Source organism: Rousettus aegyptiacus, unplaced genomic scaffold, assembly GCF_014176215.1.
Source record: "Rousettus aegyptiacus isolate mRouAeg1 unplaced genomic scaffold, mRouAeg1.p scaffold_m13_p_2, whole genome shotgun sequence".
NCBI classification, from domain to species: domain Eukaryota; kingdom Metazoa; phylum Chordata; class Mammalia; order Chiroptera; family Pteropodidae; genus Rousettus; species Rousettus aegyptiacus.
This window is the reverse complement of record NW_023416295.1, coordinates 89,754,837-89,774,066: the sequence shown is the minus strand read 5'-3', so window position 1 is coordinate 89,774,066 and position 19,230 is coordinate 89,754,837. Positions and strand designations below refer to the sequence as shown.

General features: G+C 51.4%; 1 protein-coding gene across 13 annotated transcripts in view; it reads left to right on the top strand.

Annotated features, from left to right (window-relative positions):
- The window catches only part of BIN1 (bridging integrator 1), a 55,716-nt gene that overhangs the window by 4,515 nt on the left and 31,971 nt on the right, over positions 1-19,230 (top strand). The gene's annotated exons all lie outside the window — the stretch shown is intronic.

Genomic DNA, 19,230 nt, shown 5'->3' with positions numbered 1-19,230 from the left:
TCAAGGCCCCTTTTCACCTTTGCTCTGGCATCTGTCCAGGCAGGCCTTGCCCTCAGACCAGGCCATCCAGCCCAGCTCATTCTTCACAAACTGTGTGAGTTGAACAATGTGAGAAGGAAGCTTCTGTCCCTCCCTCCTGCCTTAACCCAAGCCTGGGCCTCAGGTGGTTCTTTTCCCAAGGTTCCAGAATCCCTGGGCCCTACCCTTGGTGTTAGTCCTCGTCTCACCGAAGAAGAGAGTATGTGCATGGGCTCGGCAGGAGGGTGGTCCTGGGTTCCCTGTGAGTCAGGACTTGGGGCAAATTACAGGACTTTCCTGAGCTCAGTTTCTTTATCTATCAAATGGGGATAATAATGGTTCCTCTTCACAGGTTCATTATGGAATAAAGCCTTGGATAAGTGCCCAGCACATAGCAAGTGCTCATTAAATGCCAGCTCTGGGGCAGAGCAGTGCGATCGAATCCAAACTGGAGGCCATCCTCCCTGCACAGGCCTCTTCTAAGTCCCTTTCCCTAGAGTGTCCATTACAGGCTTCTGTAGACAGCTAATCCCTGCTGAGCCCTTGGCTGATCAGGGCTTATGATGTTGTCCCAGTCCCAGGTGGTGTGTGCATGTGCACGTCTGCGTGAGTACATATAGAGGAGCAGCCTTCAGTGGAGGAGGGAATCAGTCATACAGTTCCCAGGTGGTCTTTTCTTGCTTGCACATAAACTCTGTGGGCCTGGGTCTGTTTCCTCTCTCTGGGCTTCCCTTTGGCCATCAGCAAAGTGATGATGATGCTTATTCATGCATTATTCATGAAACAAATATTGAGCATCCCCTGGGTGGTGGGCACTTTTCTAGGGCTGGGGTACAGGTTGAAGAAAACCAAGCCCCACCCTCTGGGAGCTGACATTTTAACTGGAGAGACAGAAAAGAAACAACTGTGGTGGCAGGTAGTTATAAGGACAGTGAAGCGGGGGTGGCTTTTCCCTTTTCCTCAGTGGAATCTGATTGATTGGCTCAGCCTTTCCTGAGCATCCCCAGGGCAGGTGCTGAGGACTCAGGTGTAGATGTGAACATGGGTGCTCACACAGCAGTGCAAGGGGTTGGGCGGGGAGAGGCTGAATGGAAGCTTCTGGTCTCTGGGTTAGAGGGCACATGGGGGAAGAAGGTTTCCTGTTGGATGTCACCCTGGTATATTGTGTTTTCCTAAAACTGTCTCTTCGGAAAATCTGCTTTTGGGATTAAATATGCAAAGGAAAGGACACGTTGAAACCACTCATCAGGGCACCAACAGAGGGCAGATCTGAGCAGCCTGAGAGGGCAGGGACTCTTGCCCAGGATGTAGATAGGGAAGTGAGAGAGCTGCTAAAAGAGGCGGAGGAAGGCAGCAAAGATGACTCGGCCTGGGGAGGGCCACGGTGGGATTTTCACGTCAAACAATACTGCAGTGAGTGGAAGACCACTCAGGCTCTGGAGTGCTGGGTTGGCATCCCTTCCCATGAATTACTACCCAACAAAATCTTGTATTGACTTCTCTGGACCTCATTGTCCTCACTTGAAACAGGTGGTGTGTGCCACAGAGGATGCGATGCAGATGAAATGGACATGAGCAAAGGGCAAGGCCGGCGGTTCCCTAGAGGAGCTGTTCCTGTTCGTGGAAGGGAACTGGCTGGCACCTGGGGATCCTAGTGCCTTCCCAAAGAGGTCAGCCTCCCAAAGAGGCCACTTGGTTCTGGACTGGACAGGAAAGCTGGCTCCGTGCCAGGGCTGAAAGGGGTCAGACTGGGGACTTGAGAAGAGTATGGCAGTTTCTTCCTAAGATAAGGGCAGCCTTTGTCAAATATTAACTTAGTAATAATAGCTGTGGTTTATTGCATAGCTTTTGAGTGCCAGGTGCTTGCTAAAAATTCTCATCCTCATTGTAACCAGTTGAAGTCATTATGATTCCCATCAGCAGATGAAGAAACTGAGGCTCAGAGCAGTGTTCTGATTGTGCATAGTGACTTGTGCATGGGATAACCTGGTCAACTGGGTTACCACTTTATAGTGCCTGGGGTATATGCAACTAAGATGTGGATCTCCAGTGAGGCCCCCCTGACTAGGAAGGACAATTGTTAGGGAAGTCAATTGACAGATTTTGGTTCCCAAGACCTTCACTCCCTCCCTCATTAAATGAGATTTGGGGCCATGGTCTCCCCCTGGGTCCCCACCCAATGTCTAGGCTTATACTTACCTTTCGGGATATATGGTAAACTCTGGGGTGAGAGGATGGCCTGGGGCTTCCTGATGTAAGTCCAGGACAGGTGTTCCTGCGTGCAATGAGGCCATGTGTTATGTGTGTGTGTTTTCTCAATTATAAGACTGCATCCAGTTTATTCAATATAAAAGAACACCATTTATTCTGAGATTATGCCTACTTTTATTTATGTTGTTGCAACAATGTTTCTTTTATGAAATAGTGGTAATACTAGTTGTTTCTTTTTTTTTTCCCAACGTTACCCTAACAATTTTTTAAATTTAGTTTCAAGTATCCCTACAACTGCACCGTCCCTCTTCTGACCCTCCACCTAGCCACCATATTAATGCTAACTGCATTCCCTTTGCTGTGCTCCTCATCCTCATGACCATCCATCAGCTACTAATTTGTACTTCTTTAGCCCTTCACCCCATTCTCCTAGCCCCTCAAGCCCTCTTCCCCTCTATCCGACACCAAATTGTTCACTATATTTGTGAATCTGTTTTTGATTAGTTTTTTTTTTTTTTTATTTCTTAGATTCTGTATATAAGTGAAATCATATAGTATTTATCTTTCTCTGTCTGCTTAAATACCTTCTAGGTCCATCAAAGCAATATCATTTTGCATCCTCTTCCTTTTTTTATGTAGGGGTCTTGTTTTCTTATCCTTTCAGCCACTCTATCTTTTGGTTGGGGCACTTAATTCTTTTCCACTTAGGGTACTTATTGATAGGAATGTAATTGTTACCATTCTTTATTCTTGTTTTTGATACATGTTTTTTCTTCTTGAAGAAGTCCCTCCAACATTTCCTGTAATACTGTCTTAGTGGTTATAAATTCTTTTAGCTTATTTTTGTCTGGGAAGCTCTTTATCTGTCCTTTAACTCTAAATGATAGCTTTGCTGGATAAATTATTCTTGGTTGTAGATCCTGGGTCTTCATTCTGTTGAATATTTTTTGCCAAGCCCTTCTGTCCTGCGTAGTTTCTTTTGAGAGATCAGCTGCCAGTCTTATGGGTACTTGTGGGTAACTATCTACTTTTCTCTTGCTGCTTTAAATATTCTGACTTTGTATTTAACCTTTGGCATTTTAATTATGATGTGTCTTGGTGTGGGCCTCTTTGGATCTCTGATATTTAGAATTCTCTGAGCTTACTGGGAATTTATGTTTATTTCTTTCGCCAGGTAAGGGAAGTTTTCCATCATTATTTCTTCAAACAGCTGTTCAACATCTTGATTTTCTTCAGTTACACCAACCAGATGAATATTTGGAGCCTTAATAGTGTCCTCCTTAAATTATTTTTAAAGTCTTGGCATCTTTTTTCTTGCCATTCTGATTGAGTGTCCTGATGGGCTTTCCTGTCCTCTAGATAGGGCATTGGATCCTCTTCTTTATTCACTTTATTCCTTTGTTTATTCCATTTAATATACTTCTTATCTCAGATAATATGTTCACCATTTCAGACGGGTTCCCTTTTATAATTTCCATTTCCATTTTTATGTTTTTTTATCTCTTTGTTGAAGTTCTCACTGAATTTATCTACATTTTCGAAAAGTTCATTGAGCATCTTTATAACCAATGTATCTGTTAGATTACTTGACTTCATCATGTCTAGATCTCTGTTCTATTCTCTCATATTGTTTCTGCTTTTTTGTCTTCCCATTTTGGCTGCCTTTCTGTGTCTGTTTCTATGTACTAAGCAAAGCTCCTAAGTCTCCCAGTCTTATTAGTGTGGATTTGTGAGTAGGTGTCCAGTGGCACAGTCCTGAGAGGGGTTCAGCTGCAGGCCAAACTTAGTCCAAGGCTCTACCCCTCTGGGGTCACCTGTTAAGATTCAGCAAGCAATGAACAGATACTGTGCTCATAGTTGCCTCAAAAGGCCACACCAGAAACCGAGGCCAGCTGCCTCCAGTGTGAGTCTCAGCAGGGAGCACCTGACTCAGCTGAGTATACACCTGGTTGTGGTCTGGGTGGGGCCCGAGTTGATGTAGGCGGGGTTTCAGGGAATTCTCTGGGTGGAATGACCTCTGTTACCCAGTTTGATGACTTCACAGCTATGGCGGCACTCTGTCCTGTGACCTGGGAAGGGGGAGGGCTCAGTAGGGAGCAATGGATACCACCAGCACTTTTGTACCAAGCGAATCTCCCCTTGACCCTCACTCTGATAATATCTCTCTGTAAGTCCCTTGTGCCTCCTGCGCGCAGCCTAACAAGCACAGGTGCTCATAGCGAGCGGGTCCGTCAATACAAAAATCTGCTTGTGGACACGGCCCCTTTAAGAGGCGTCTGCTGCTGCTGATGCCACAGCCTCCCTTTCGCTCAGCGCTGGGGACCGGAAAGCCCCCCGACCTCGCCCCATCTTACTTTGTGTCATTGCAGGATGATTTCTTGGATTTCTCCCTAGTTGTATGGCTTGTTCATCTAGATCCCAGAAGATTTTTCCTTGCTACTGCTCCTTGTTTCCATTACAACTTTGCTTTGGTCACTAGAGGGATGAACAGAGCCTGTATCATCTACGCCATTTTTTTTTTTCCCATGACACTCAATACTAGTTGTTTTTTAATGTTCTGGGGGTGGGGTGCGGAATGGTCCTGCTGCTGACCACACACACAGATGTGCGCGCGCGCGCACACACACACACACACACACACACACACTCGGGACACTTTTCCAGGTATGGAATCTAAAAGTGTGGACCCACTGCTCTGGGAACTTGCTGCCTACCCTTGTGGACTGGCTATGTGGATAGGGAGGCAGCTCTCCTGAGTCCAGGCTGGAGGCATGCCCATGGTGGCTTGGGGCAAGCCTCCTAGCATATTCGCTCCCTGTTGGGTCCTGCCCCCTGCAGTCATTGTGGCGTCCCCAGCTCAGCACACAGGTTGAACAAGCATACTCGTTGCACGGATGCATGAATTCTTCCAGCATGAAGGAAGACAGGCTGATGGCTAGCAGAGGCCTGGGAGGCTCACTGGGTTTCAGGGTGCAGGGTAAGAGGGAGAGGGAGCTGTGGCTGCAGGATTTTAGGCCTTCGGAGAGCAGGGGAAGCAGCAATGAGAGGTCAGGTCTTGGAGTCAGATAGAGGGAGCATATCACATCCCATCACAGGCTGTTCTGAGGGACCCAAGCATCACTGCTTGGCACCTTCTCCCACAACAAAATGGTTCAGGGCTGTGGTGGTGCATGCCTGAGCCAGGGGCTGCAGTGCTTGGGTCCAGAAATGGGCCCTCAAGAATGGGCTAGGTCCCTACTGGGGAGCCCTGCCTGGCTTTAGGCCAATGCCAGGGCTTGGCTTGGGTCCCTCTGTAGAGGTTCTGTTTCAACCTGAGAAAGCCTTTAGGTGATAGAGGTGCTGGGATCGTTGACCTGTGGTGTATGTGATTTGCCGGACCTGAGACTTTACTGTTAGGGACCAGAAAGCTGCTGCCCTCACAGCCATTTCTGCTGTTTTCCGGGTCTCTTCTCTCTGCTTCCAGGACCTCACCTTTCACCCAGCTCCTGACCCAGACCCCAGTGCCAGTGGGATCAGGGCTGAAGCCTGGGCCAAGGGTGAGAGTTGGAGCCTGGCAGTGGTCTCTGAGCTCTGAGAACTTCCTCTGGTGCCCCTGGGAGTGGACGTTCGTGTCCCCCATGCTGAGCCCAAACCTGAGGTGATGGGCCATGTCCCCACTGCTGCTTTTGCTCCATGGAAGGCCAGTGAGCTGCAGATATCACCTCTGCAGTGCAAAGCCACCTCAGCAGTGTCTGGCGCTGAGACCTACCGGCTGCAAGTGAGTGGGTGGCTGCAGGCAACAGCTGCCACAGGACTGGGGGGAGACACTCATTGTGGCAGGGCTGGGCTAGGCTCTCAGACCTTCTGGGTCTCTGCAGGCCTCTGTCCTGAGGCCCCCAAAGCAACTTTGTAGGGACATCCCTGTTGGCTCCTTGTTTTAGTTGCCTTAGCATCTTATACTGAATTATCTCCCAGTGTGTGATGACCTTATTTATCACGACTGTCATTCTCTTGTTCATGACAGTCGTGGGCCCGGATGCTGAGGCTCTGAGACTACTGAGAAGAACCTGCCCCTCAAGGGGCTTCTAGCTCCGTATGCAGTGCCGAGCACAGTGCTGGGAAGGACTGGGCAAGGGCACTGTCCCCAAGGAGCTTCCTATTTATTCATCCCAGGCAGCCAGGGAAGGCTCTTCAGAGGAGGCGGTCTCTGAACTGGGATTGAAGGGCAAAGAAGGCAGGTTGTGGGGTAGGGAGGGATGCTTTTGGAAGCCTTTTCAGAGTGGCTGGAATGTGTATGAGGGGGCTAGGGTGGGAAAAGCCTGAATATGAAAAGACAAGTGAGGGAGACCAGGCACTGGAGGACTGCGAAGGACCAGCAGGCTCTGCCGCCAGGCTCTCATTTGCCCCAGCTTGCTCACTTTTCTTCTGCAGATGTGGCCTGAGCCATTTGTCCATTGCTCAGTCTGGGCCCACTGAAGACCCAGTGTCTCACTGTCCTGGGCCCCAGGAGGAGATAGGGTGAGGGATGATTCCCTTGAGGGAATGATCTGGGCCTTAGACAAGTTAGAATGTGACCCCGTCCAGGAAGGCACAAGGAGGTCTAGAGTAGGGCTCTCATCCCAGAGTTCACCTCTTCAGGGCTGGGGTCACAGGGGCCAGGTAATACCTGTGCCATAGCCTTTCTGGAAAGGCTGGTGTACAATATTCTATACCTCCCATCATATGCATACCTACTCCTGTGTCTGGGGCCCCTAAGGTGACACTGCTAGACTTGGAGAGCTGTACAGCTGAGAGGGGCCGTCAATGGATCAGTTTACTCCTCTTCGAGACATTCCCGTGTGCTTTGGTTTTGAGGCTGGACTGTTGATCAGATGGCCTTGTGGGAGTCCCCTAGCTCCTGGGTTGAAGCCAAAGAGGGTCTTCTTATGGGGAGAGGTCAGGCCAGCTGGTGGAGATACCTGGCTCCAAGCACAGACTGGGGAGTGGACATCAGTAGTGGTAATGTGCGGATAGAGGCTCAGGGGTAGTGGCCAGCTAATGAGGGGTTTGGGGTTTCCACTCAGGACTGTGGCCTGAGGAGCTTCGCAGAGGCTGTGGGGCCGGAAGGGGGATGGTAATACAGGAGAGTCTTTGTCAGCTCTGCCCCTTTTTCCAACAGCTGTTGGCCCTTTGCTCAGGTCTGCCTCTCCCCAGGGCTAGGGCCAACATGCCTGAGCCCCCAGGCCTGCCATTGGGCACTAGGGATGGGTGTGGCACAGGGAGACCTGGGTCAGGAGAGATCCCTTGGGGGGGGGGGATGCCTACCCCCCACCCCGCTTGCTGTGGCTCCCCTGTTTCTCTGCTCTGAGATGGCGTCAACAGTCTTAGAACATGTATTCCAGCCCATCTTGGGGCCAGATACAGGGGATTCGAGGGTGAGGTGCTAACCCCAGGTCCTGGAGCACTGCAGCTGGGCAGGAGTAGAAGAGAGACTGAGCAGGGGAGGGGGGAGGGGAAGACAGTTGAGAAGTGTGTGTGGCAGGAAGACAGACCCAAACAGAGAGAGAAGGGACTGTGACCCCAGTGACCACTTGCCCTCTATAGGGCTTCATCTTCTTCTCTGTAAATAGGAGCAGGAGTTTCTGCCCCACGGGCTTATGGAGAGGGTCCAGGAAGAGGTGAATGTATTCAATGCCTGGTCCCCGGTGGGGTCATCCTGGGGAAGCTCCTGAGAAACCACATTTGTGCACCATTCTGGCTTTTGTGTTTGGAGCCATTTGTCTTTGCTTATTACATTACAGAACTCTTGAAAATGAACTGCAGTGCATTTTTCCTTTTCTTCTTGTGTAGACTGAGAAAGCTAAATTGGAGGGTAGTGGTATCACCTCCCTGAGGTGGGAAGCCAGAGCCCCCTGAGCCAGGGTCTGACTGAATGGGGTGGCGAAGAGCACGTGGTTCCAGGTGGGGTTGTGATGTGAGGGGCCTGATGAGGGGCAGTGAGATGCAGAGAACTCCAGGACTCCTGTAAATGATAATGGCAGAGCAGAGTTCCTGCTGGGTCCAGCCTGGCCTAGATGGTTCAAGAGGGAGGGCAATCTTAGCACCTCCATGGCATTCTGTAATTTATTAAGAACCCTCACACCATTTTTCATTGGTTTCTTTCAGTGACCTGTGAGATAGGCAGCACAGGATTATGGTTGCCTTTGGCAGATGGGAGGGAACATCGAAGCCCTGGGAAGCCCCAGGATTTCCTCCCTTCCAAGTCAACAAACTTGGCCTCAGGTTGGCCTTTCCTAGGTGCTGCCTCCCCTATTCCTGAATCCAGGGACTAGGAGGGTAACAGTGACTATTAAAGTGTAAATGTGAATGCCTAAGTGTTTTCAAATGAAAATCAGTATGTGGGGGCTGCCTTTGTGAGGTGAACACCTAGTGTGTGTGTGTGTGTGTGTGTGTGTGTATAGCTTGGGACCTTTTGTTGCCTCAGGAGGCTGGCACGTAAGGGAAGAGGGTGAACCTGCAGAGCTGGCCCTTCACTGTGTCACTAATCCCCCAATGACTCCATGGAGGGGGGTGGAGGGGGACAAGGGTGGGGGTGGGGTGGGGCTAGGCACCTGCACCTCATGATCAGGGTCAGATCTGGATGGAGCTGGACTCACTCTGCACCCCCCAGAGAGCCTCAGAGTAGAGGGAGAGCTGGGCATAAATACCATAGCACCCATCTCCTGCAAAGAAAGTTTGGGACATGCTGGGGCCAGGGAGACTTCAGATCAGTTAATGGCCAGGAATACAACCTGACTCTTGATCTAAACCAAGAAAAAGAATCCAGGATTAATTGGATGCATTTACTGAACCTGGGACAGGATCCAAATATTGTTTTTTGTTTGTTTGTTTGTTTGTTTGTTTGTTTTTCCCTGAAATTTAAGCTAAGCCAGGAATTTATTTATTTGTGTCCTCCCTGCCCTCCTCATTGAGGACTCAATGGCCCAGTCTGTTCTGGAAGCTGGCCTGGCCGAGCTGGAATGTCACCATCTTTTCCAAGCCCTGCCCTCCAGGTTGGGTGGACTGTGGGCCTGGAGGAAGCCACAGCCATGGGGGGCCCTAGGTCCTTCCTGACGATATTGTAAGCAGTGCTGTCCTGGGTCCAGCGGACCTGGGTACTGTGAAAGCTGCCCTGTGGGCAGGCGTGGGGCTTCAGGGCCTCGTGGGGAAAGCTGAGTTAGCACCATGGGAAACCCGTGGTCAGCAGCAGGACAGAGCCTGATGCCTGTGTCTTGACTTTGTGCTGCTGCACTCACGGGTCACCCTGCCCGCTGGGCACCCCAAGAGACCCGGGGGGGCACCTCCATTTTCTGCAGTGAGTGAGTGCAGCGCTATTCCTGAGCAGCAGGATGCAGGGAGAGGCCTAGGCACTGAAAGGCTCTCACGGCTCCCACAGCCCTGCCACAGGGGACAGAGCCGGCCCCTCCTCTGTCCACTGGGGACTTGGACTAGCCGCTTAGCCCCTCTTACTTTGGTTTGCTTCTCCTTAAAGTTGAGCAACGATCTTCCCCTGGACCCCGAGCCTTTGAGGATGGAGGCTGTGACCCTACCATCACACATAGTAGGCACTTAATGCCAAGTGATTTGGAGTGTGAGCCTCCCATGCACAAGGGATAGGAAAGGTTTTGCAAGGCACTTTATATAGTGTGGCAAGGTAGGAGACCTCAGCTCGAATGCCAGCTCTGCTCCTCACAAGCCCTTGATCTTGGGCAAGCTACTTATTTTTTCTGAACCTTGGTTTTCCTATTTTGAGGATTAAATGGGAGAACGGTTGTCTCCATTTCATACCTGAGAACACAAGTTTGGGGTGGCAGCTCATGGGCCCAGCTTTACTGTGGGATGGGGGTGGCTGAGATGCCTTCGGCAAGTGTGGAGTGTTCAGCTGCACCCGTGACCTCTGTGCGTGTCCTTTTGGGCCTTCCTGTCCAAGTCTAGGCTGGCTTTGGCCCACCAGCAATGGAAGAGTCCAGGCCCAGCTTGGGATCCAGATGGTGGGGCCCGAGGCCTCACGGGAGGGGATTTTTCCAGAGAGGGCCTGGTGGAGGCTGAGGGTCAGGTGACAACATGCACCCCCCACCCCCTTCCACTTGCCACAATTTCAGCCTTCCTGCCCTTACTCCCTCTCCCTGTAGGCAGCAGGAATCCCTTCCAGCTTTCAGATATCTAGAGGTGTCCACAGCTGCAGCAAGGAATGGCCACGGCCCAGTTCCCCTCTGCTCTTTGCTGTGCTCCTCCTTTGGCACATTCTCTCAGTTTTGTCCTGTTTTAAAAAAAGGGATTGGTAACTCTGTGGCTGTTCAACTTCCCATTACTGCTGAACTATGTGTTTCCTGGTAAAGAGGGCTCTAGGGGAGGAAGGGGGCAGTAGACGTAAGCCCCTTCCCAGCAGGCAGAGAGGGTGTGCTGGTACTTGCTATGATTTCTAGAGGCCTCTGCCATTCCTCTCTGTGCTCACTGCGTCAGCCTTTCTGGAACCTTTGGAGGGAGCCTGGAAGTGTTGTGAGGAAGGGTGTGGGTCAGGCCCCAGGGACCTCCTTAGACAGAGGGACAGGGGCTCTAGGGCTAATAGTCTGCCTGAGTCCTGGGAAGCCAGAGCTGGAAGGGTCTTCCATGCTCACCCGGTTCTCCTCTCCCTCGTCCAATTGTAGAGGTGGGACATTGAGACCTGGAGACTGCAGCCAGACCTCTGGCAGCCACTGCATCAACTCCTGAGCCAGTGCGGCCTCCAGGCTGGGCTTGGGAAGGCCCTGCTCTGGCCCACTGGGAGCTGACTTCCTGTGTCTGCTGGGTGGGAGGACAGTGCCCTCCCCTTCAGTACCCAGCTGTGTACCATCCCCCCAACCCACCAGCACACGCACAGTAGGGTGTGGGAGTAGCAGGGGGAAGCCTGGAAAAGCCCCTCCTGTCCACTGAACATTTGTTCCATTTGTCAGGGGCCAGGGCAGCTACATGGCTTCCCTGGTCTGCTTTTGGTCCCTTGCTCCAACCCCCGCCAGCCTTCACCCTTGACCTGCAGGTGGATCACTGCCCCTCCACCTCCTCTTTCAGTCCCTTCCCGTTCTCCTCCAGCCCTGACTCTGGTGAAATGCAGTGGAGCTAGCCCTGGGCTAGGAGCAGGGCCACCCTAGAACAGTGAGTCCCTACCCCGTGATTCTCCGTCAACAAAGTGGGTGAGTCCTGTGGTACCCTCTTGGATACTGGGAGCTTGTGGACAGTTCAGGGCTGAGAGAGGGAAGCCATTAGCACAGCTTCAGGGCAGAGGAGTAACCACAGGGGCTGGTGTGCGGGGCAGCCCTCCTTCTTGCTGTGTTGTGTGTGGCACGCACTTGGGTGGGTCGGACTGCGTGGGAGCTGTTAAAAGCTGACCCTGGGCATCAACTGCTTTGAATTACGAAAATAACAATGACCAAAAACAATAGCACTAATGTGTTTGAAAAAAAAAAATACCACGTATCTTGTCTCCTTTGGGTACTATTTAACAGTTTCAATGGCACTGACATGGAAATGGAGGAGTCCAGTTGGTGAAATGAATGAATAACCTGGTTGCACATTTAAGTCAATCTCCTCAGATAGGAATAGACATATGTAAAGGGCTGAGGGCATCTAGAGGGACAAGTGCATTTCTGTGGCTAGGGTAGGGTCAGGGAAGGCTGTTTGGAAGAGGTGACAGGAAGGACTAGCAAGGTCTGGCATCAGGAGGGAAGCAGAGTTACCTGATGAAGACTGTGAGAGTTTCCAGGCAAGGTGGGTGGGTTTGGGGAGGGCCTTCGCCCACCCCTCCGTAGGCCCTGTGCTCAGCAGTGAGCTGGACCTGTGCTCTGCTGCTCCTCTGCACAGGCCGTTCCTCCACTGAACTTAGGAAGCAGCTGATGGGGGGAGGTGGGTAGCCTGGGGGGCAGAATCTACCCCTCTGTTGATGGCCAGTGTCCAAGACCCTGGGCTGAGAATAGCACTCACATTTGCATGGAAAGGACAGGTGTGTGAACAGTGGCTCTTTGGGTGGCAATGCTGACATCTCTGAACAGGTGGCATAGAGGACTGGGCCCCACCCAGCAGGACACAAGGGCCAGTGGGTGGCGCCCGCTGCAGCGCTCTGTGAACCTCTCCTTGTAGTGGGCTGTGTTCTGGGCTGGGCTCTGGGATGTTGAATATCGAAGCCCATGTGGCTGCCCATGGGGGCTGCTGCTGGTCAGAAGAGGCCAGTACTTTCTTCTGCCATTTGGTTGTTTGGTTTCTGTAAGGCTCTTTACCATGTTATTGTTTTACAAAAGCAGCCAGGTGTGGGTGGGGCTTGCATGGTCCCTACAGAGCTGAGGGGTGAGGAGGCTGCTGAAGGGAGGTTGGGCCAGGAGAGGGACGTGGGGTGGGCTTGTGTGCTGTCTGTGAGGAATGTCCTGTGTAAGCCCGAATGAGTCATGGGAAGCAGGTGCACTGGGCTGTAAGCACCAGGCACCAGAAAAGGCATCTGTGGGCTGGCAGGGTGGAACGGGGCAGGGACTTGGTAGGAGAGGCTGACAAAGCTTTTTGGCTTGAGTTGTGGGGAATATCAGGTCAGGATGGGGTAATAGGGCAGGAAGAAAACTAGCCACCTTTCTGTTCTTTGTCCTTTTACCTACACAACCATACATCATCCTTAAATACCCCCTTGACTGAGAGGTCTTGGCTCTGTTTTGCTGATGAGGCTTAGGGCTCAGAAAGGTGGAGTTCCCTCAGAGGGTGGTGTAGCCTGGGCCTGCTCCCTGCACCTCCAGCCAGAGCCTCTCCCACCAACAGGAGTCCAGAGCAGGAAGAGCTCCCTGCCCACTCTCCCTCCCCTTCTCTTAGCAGCTGTCCAGGCCAGACGCTCTGAGCTGGTCACCGCCTTGAGCTGGTAGCTGGAGTGGGTGTGACTGAGGGGCAGATGGGTGGGGAATGGGGAGTGGCAGGAGTCTAATGGTAGTGTCTGTCCTGGCCACTCCAGGGCCCTGGCTGGTGTGTCCCCACCTCCCTCCGTAACAGCTGAGTCCCTCAGCTCGCCATGATCCTCAGGTGTCCCCATCTCGGATGATGACAGCTTCTTCCTTCTCGTGGCTCAGACCCAGGAGTCCCCTTAACTTCTCTTTGTCACCCCCTATTGGATCACTTCTCACCATTTTCTGCCCTTGCCCCAGCACCATTGCCTCTTACCTGGGTTTTTCCAGTAACCTTCAAAACCCGCTCTGTGCCACCCTGCTCTGCAGTCTGTCCCCACACAGCAGATGGCATCACAGCTCTCCAGGGCTTCCCATTCCATGATGGAGTTTCAAAGTATTGACTTAAGAAATGTCCAGATCTGTAGAGAATTTTGTAAGAGTTTATTTGCGCTAAACTGATGACATATGGCGTGGAGCAAGATTTCAAATGCTCTGGAGAATGAAAGTTTGCAGCTTCTTTTAAGAATTTGAAATTAAGGAGGGGATGTAAGGAAGATTACATAAAGGTGAGAAAAAAAACAAGGCTGCGGGTTGGATTACAGAATAGTTAATGAGATTATGTGCTCTCTGGAGTGTTAATACCCCCTTTGAGGGGTATTACTTCTGGCATTTCAAAGGTGTGCTAACCTAGTTGCAGGAGAACAATGGACAGGGCTTGCCTAAGGCAAAGATAAGCCTTTTTACTAAAGCAGTTATAGCCTGGGGCGTGACTACCCACTCTGATCTGCCAGGTTAGGAATCTGTGATAAGATCGCCCTGTGAGGTTACTTTACATAGAACCCCTTATTTCATCCACACCCTCTCTTCAGACAGCTGGCCTTGCTCTTCCCACCTCAGGGCCTTTGCACTCCCTGTGGGCTCTGCCTGGCTTGCCCTCCTTGATGAGGTCTCAGATGTTATTTCCAGAGCTCCGCCCTAAGAACAGTGCCTCCCTCCCCCACCCCTCTGTGCCCTGCAGGGTTTTTGTACATAGACTTAGACCACCAGCCAGACCTCTCTCTCCTGTGGAGCACTGGCCCTCCAGGGCCAAGACTTGCTTAGATTCCTGTAGAGCAGAGCCAGGCAGGCTCTGGGAGGGCATCCAAGATGAGCCCATCTTTCACAGCACTGGAGGCCAAGGCCCTGTGTCAGGGCCGGGGGGCAATTGGGTCTGGGCTCTGAGGGGTGAGAGTTAAGTAGGGACACTGAGAAGGGAGCGGCAGTTGGTGAACAGTCCTTTCTTCCGCTGGAGTGTTGGAGGGCTAGGGGGAGGTCTGCATAGCTGGGTGGTGCTTTGTTATGGAAGGAGGGGTTGCTTCGTCTGGGTGGTCTAGGCCCTTCCAGAATCCACCCTCCCATGTTGGATTCTGAGACTAGGAATGGGCTCGGCCTGGTGTGGGGGAATCTGAGGGGAAGGGAGCCTGTCACCACCCAGCTTGGGCCCTCCAGCAGTCCCTTGTGGCTCTAATGCTGCTTCAGCTTGTACTTCCTCTTGGTGGACCCCGATACACCTGTGGAAGGTGGTGCTATGGCTGTTAGGACCATCAGGCTTCTAGCTCTGCATTCACTTAGCCCTGAGAGCGGGGGTTTTGAGCCTCAGATTTTCCCTCTGCAGACTGCCTCCATCTCCTCCCAGGATTTGGAAGACATTTGTAAGGCTTTTGGAGGCCTTTGGGTAAGCAGCTGCTGTTGTTTTATGGCCTCTACCTCACGCCCCCACCCCCACCAGCCCAGCCTGGCTCCTCCAAGCACCCCCAACCCCTTTCCCATTTTAACTTTGTCCCCTGTTGCCTCTGCTCCTCCGTGCTCTGTTCTGGACTGGTCCAGCCTCCTCAGCCCACCCCAGCTTTCTCTGGGGTCTGAGTGGCCCTACCTTGGCTGCTGGACACAGGCTTATCTGCTGAACAGGATGGAATTTCAGGCACACTGGGAGGGGCAGGGGTGACAAGAGATGGGAAGGGAGCCTTCCATTCTTCTACCTGGAGAGATGGTTGTGGAGGAGGAGGAGCCCCCCATCCTTCCACCTTTTTTAGGAGTGGGGGTCGAGCACCAGCCCTTGGAGGGGTCACTGTGGAAAGGGCCAGGGCTGAGAGGGCATCTCTGCACTTCCGCTTTTGACCAATCAGCCGCATTTCAAGGCATTGTTGTGGGGCTAGCCAAGGTTTTAATGTATCCAGTTAAGGACGGAAACAAAGGAAACCAAATATCGCTTTTTTACTCTCGCCAGTATTTCATAAAGGAAAGAGAAAGTCACTAAAAGAGGAAGGAGATAATTTTAGAGATACAGTCTCTCAAGAAAGGCCAGCTGGCTTCCTCAGTCAGCCGTTTTTGACCAGAGGCCCACAGAAAATAATGATGAGTTTTTTTAGACCAGCGTCAGGGGACAGTGACTTCCAGGACACGAGCACTTAGAAAAACAGATCGCCATGTGGGGGTGAGACCCTGGAGCTTTGACGGGGGCAGCCCAGCCTCAGTTGGCCAGCAGGAATCTGGAAATATTTTTCTAGTTTCACATTTCATTGAAACAATCTTTCCAAATGTTGCATTCTGCTATACAGTCTGTGTCTATCTGTGTTTGTTAGGTCACAAAAGTATTGTCTTTACAAGTTCAGTCTTTGGGACACAGCAAGATGAGTATGGATCTTTCGTAGCAAATCACACTGCCTGTTGTTCCCAGCAGTCTGTGAGACCCACGCTTGAGAATCACAAGTCAAGTCTGGGCTTTAGAATCTGTCTGGTCTGGCCTCTTGGCTCCGCCATTCGTTTACCAGGTGACTTCTCTGAGCCTCAGTTTCTTCATCTGTAAAAGGTGATATGAGCCCACCTGTGAGGGTGTCAAGGGTGTTGATCTTTTTCAAGGTCGCTCCTTGGACCAAGCTGTCCATGGTCACACCTTGCTATGTGATCTCAGGGGAGCTCAGGAGGGGTGGATGCAGTGCCTACCGCCGCCATCTGTGCAGAGCTCACTGGGCTGGGCTGGGCAGGTATGTGGCTGAGAGATGGAATCTGATGGTCAGGGGTTCCCTCTGGGATGTGAGCCGAGCTCACAGTATTTGCCTTGGGAGAAAGGTAGGATGGCAGATAGCCTGTCCCCAGAGTCAGTCTGGAAACGGAGGTTGAAAGTGGGGATGGGGACAGAGGGACTATGGAAGGAGAGGGACTGAGGCCCTTTGGCTTGTCTCGAGCAGTCCTGCATGTGCACATGCACACACATGTGTCCCAGAGTTGGACCCTCCTACCCTGGACTAGTGTTGGTTTCTCTTTCTCTGGTTTTCTTTCCAGCTCCCCTTCCTCATTATGGTCCTTCTCCCACAGTTTCTCCTGGCCTCCGCTCTGCTGCTTGCCTGGCCCTGTGGTCTCCTCGTGGTTCCTGCTACCTTCTTACTGTTCCCAGAGGCAACTGAAGTGCTATGGGCGAGAGACCTGTTAGGGAGTGTGTTTGAGTGTGTGTGCACAGACAGGTGCTGGGTGCGCTTGCTGTGTGGGTGTGGGAACCTGAGTGTACAAACGGGCACTCTATAGGGGGCCTGAGTGCTGAGGAGCATTCTTGCTTCTTAGGGATGGAATGCTATTCCTGGTTCTTGCCAAAGGCCAGTGTTTCAATATTTGTCTTTCTTAAAAAGTCATCAGCCTTTGGGAAGTTGTAAGGCAAAGCCTCCTGGTGCTGCAAGAGGTTAGGAGTTTTGTTGGCCAAGGCCTTTTGGCCACATGTTCTGCACTTACTTTCCTAGACCCTGGGCTCTACTCCCAAGCAGGATCCTGAACTGCTTCTCCGTCCAGCTGGGCTGGAGCCAGGTCAAGGGGCCCACTGGCTTGACGCCCTCCTGGGGAGGCCAGGCCCCTCTTTCTAGCCTCTCTCTCCATGGTCCCCTCCCAAGCCAAGGGTACAGCAGCAGCTCTGGGACCACTGACCATGTCAAACTCATCACTAGGAGACCACCTGCCTTGGGGGTAAGCATTGCTGCTCTGAAGGCAGAGTTGCCTGGTTCCTTCTGATGAGGGAGTTATCTGGGCACTCCAGAGGGAGAGGCAGAGTTTCCTGGGCTGGATGAGAAGATGAAGCTGCTTCCTCATGCAACCACCAGCCTGGGGTCAAGACCCACAGCACAGGAAAGGCATGCAGTGAAAGGACTCAGGGGTCAGGAGACTTGGGTCTAGTCCTGGCCAGCCGACAGGTCACCTCAGCGTTCTGCCTTAGTCTTCTCACTCCTTAAGCGGGAGTGCCATTTGCACACTTAGAAGAAGATGCCAAGAAAGGGGGGGGGGCCTGCAGAAGGTTTCAGGCTGTAGCACAGTGCCGATGGGGCCCCCTGAGCCAGAGTTGCTTGTTGGAGGAGTACATCATCTCTCTGCAATGCCCCACCCTGTGCCCAATCACTGGCCAGAGCAGCCCACTGGTGGTGCGGCCTTGGCTGAGACTCAGTAATGGACCCAGAGGGCAGCTGCTGGAGCCTTCAGTCTATCTTATTTGCCAGAGCATATGAGATCTAACCACACTTGTTCATGGCCATCACAAAGCCACAGAGTCCTGGCTTTATTCCTTCTTAGCTATGGGGTCAAATTACTTAATGTCTCCGCCTTACTTTTCTTATTTCTAAAGTGGAGGTAAGAATATGTTAGTTCAAGGCATGGCCTAAAGATTAAATGACATGCCTAGGAGTAAGGACTCACCTCCCTCTAAAATGAAGCAGGGCTCCTCGTAGAAATGGCTGATCGTGGGGTGGGGCAGGGAAAGTACATGCTGAGCCTGGAGTCTCATAGTGTAAGAAAGCAAGGAAATGCTGCTCAGAGATGAATGGGGACAAGTCCACAGGCTCCCACTGCCCAAATTTAGGAGAGTTTGAGCATCAGATAGAAAAATGATGGTAATAGATTTATAACACACTGCAAAATGGAGACCTGAGTCTATAGTGATATCCCAAATACACTCCCCACAGAGGCACAACCAGGGGAAGCTGTTCTTTGTAGAATGCAAGATAATGTAGAGATGATAGAAGCCCTGGGTCACCAATGGTTCAGGCAAAGCTAAGGAGTGCTGTGCTTCTCAGACTTCTGTGTGCATGTAGAGCACCAGGGGACTTATTAAAATGCAAAGTCGAATTCAGCAGGTCTGAAGGGGTGGGGAGATGCTGAGACTGTATTTCTTCCAGGCTGCCAGATGACTGTGATGTCTGCTGGTCCATGGACCCCACTTTGAGTAGCAAAGTGTTAATGGGCGGTGCTGGGTGAAACGTTGTTGGCCTTGGACATTCGCACAGTGATGGTGTATTGCCCCTCAGATGGCTAATTAATTTTCACAAGAAAATTCTGCCTTCGAGAAGAGATTTGGGAAACCCTACCTGACCAAGTGGCCGGACTCAGCATACTGAGCAGGGACATCCCGCTGTGACTTCGTGGGGAGGACACTGCTTCACCTCTGTAGTCTTCTTGCCAAAATAAGGTCTAATGTGAACCTAATCACAAAGAAATCATCGGATAAATCTAGAGTGTGGAGCATTTTCCATGACTGGTTTATACTCCTAAAAATGTCAATATTATAAAGGAAAAAATATACATAATAACAAATAATCAGTGGTGTCTGAGGGAACGTTCTGGGTACAAGGAGACCAGAAACATGACATTCGAAAGCAATATGTGAACCATGTTTAGATCCCACATCGTAAAACAACCCAGGCATAAGAGACATTTTGAGGGAAAACTAAGGATATTTGAATATGGGCTACATATTAGATAATAGTATTAAACAAATACTGCGCATATTGGTGGTGTTCTAATTGCACTATGGGTATTTAGAACATTCTTATTTTTAGGAAATATGCTGAAGTCTTTAGGGGTGAAATATTTCGGGGTATAGGGTCATGATGTCTTCAGCTCACTGCCCAGTGATCTTAGCAAGCATACGAACATAAAACTCTAATTGTTTATATGGAGAGAAAGAGTAAATCCATGTGCCCCAGTGGTAACAGTTGGCAGGCTGGGGGAAGGGGATCTGGTGGCTGGTTGCACTGTTCTTTCAACTTCTTTTGAGGGTTATGTTTCGAAACTAAGAGGCTGGGAGGGGCGAGGGGCGTGG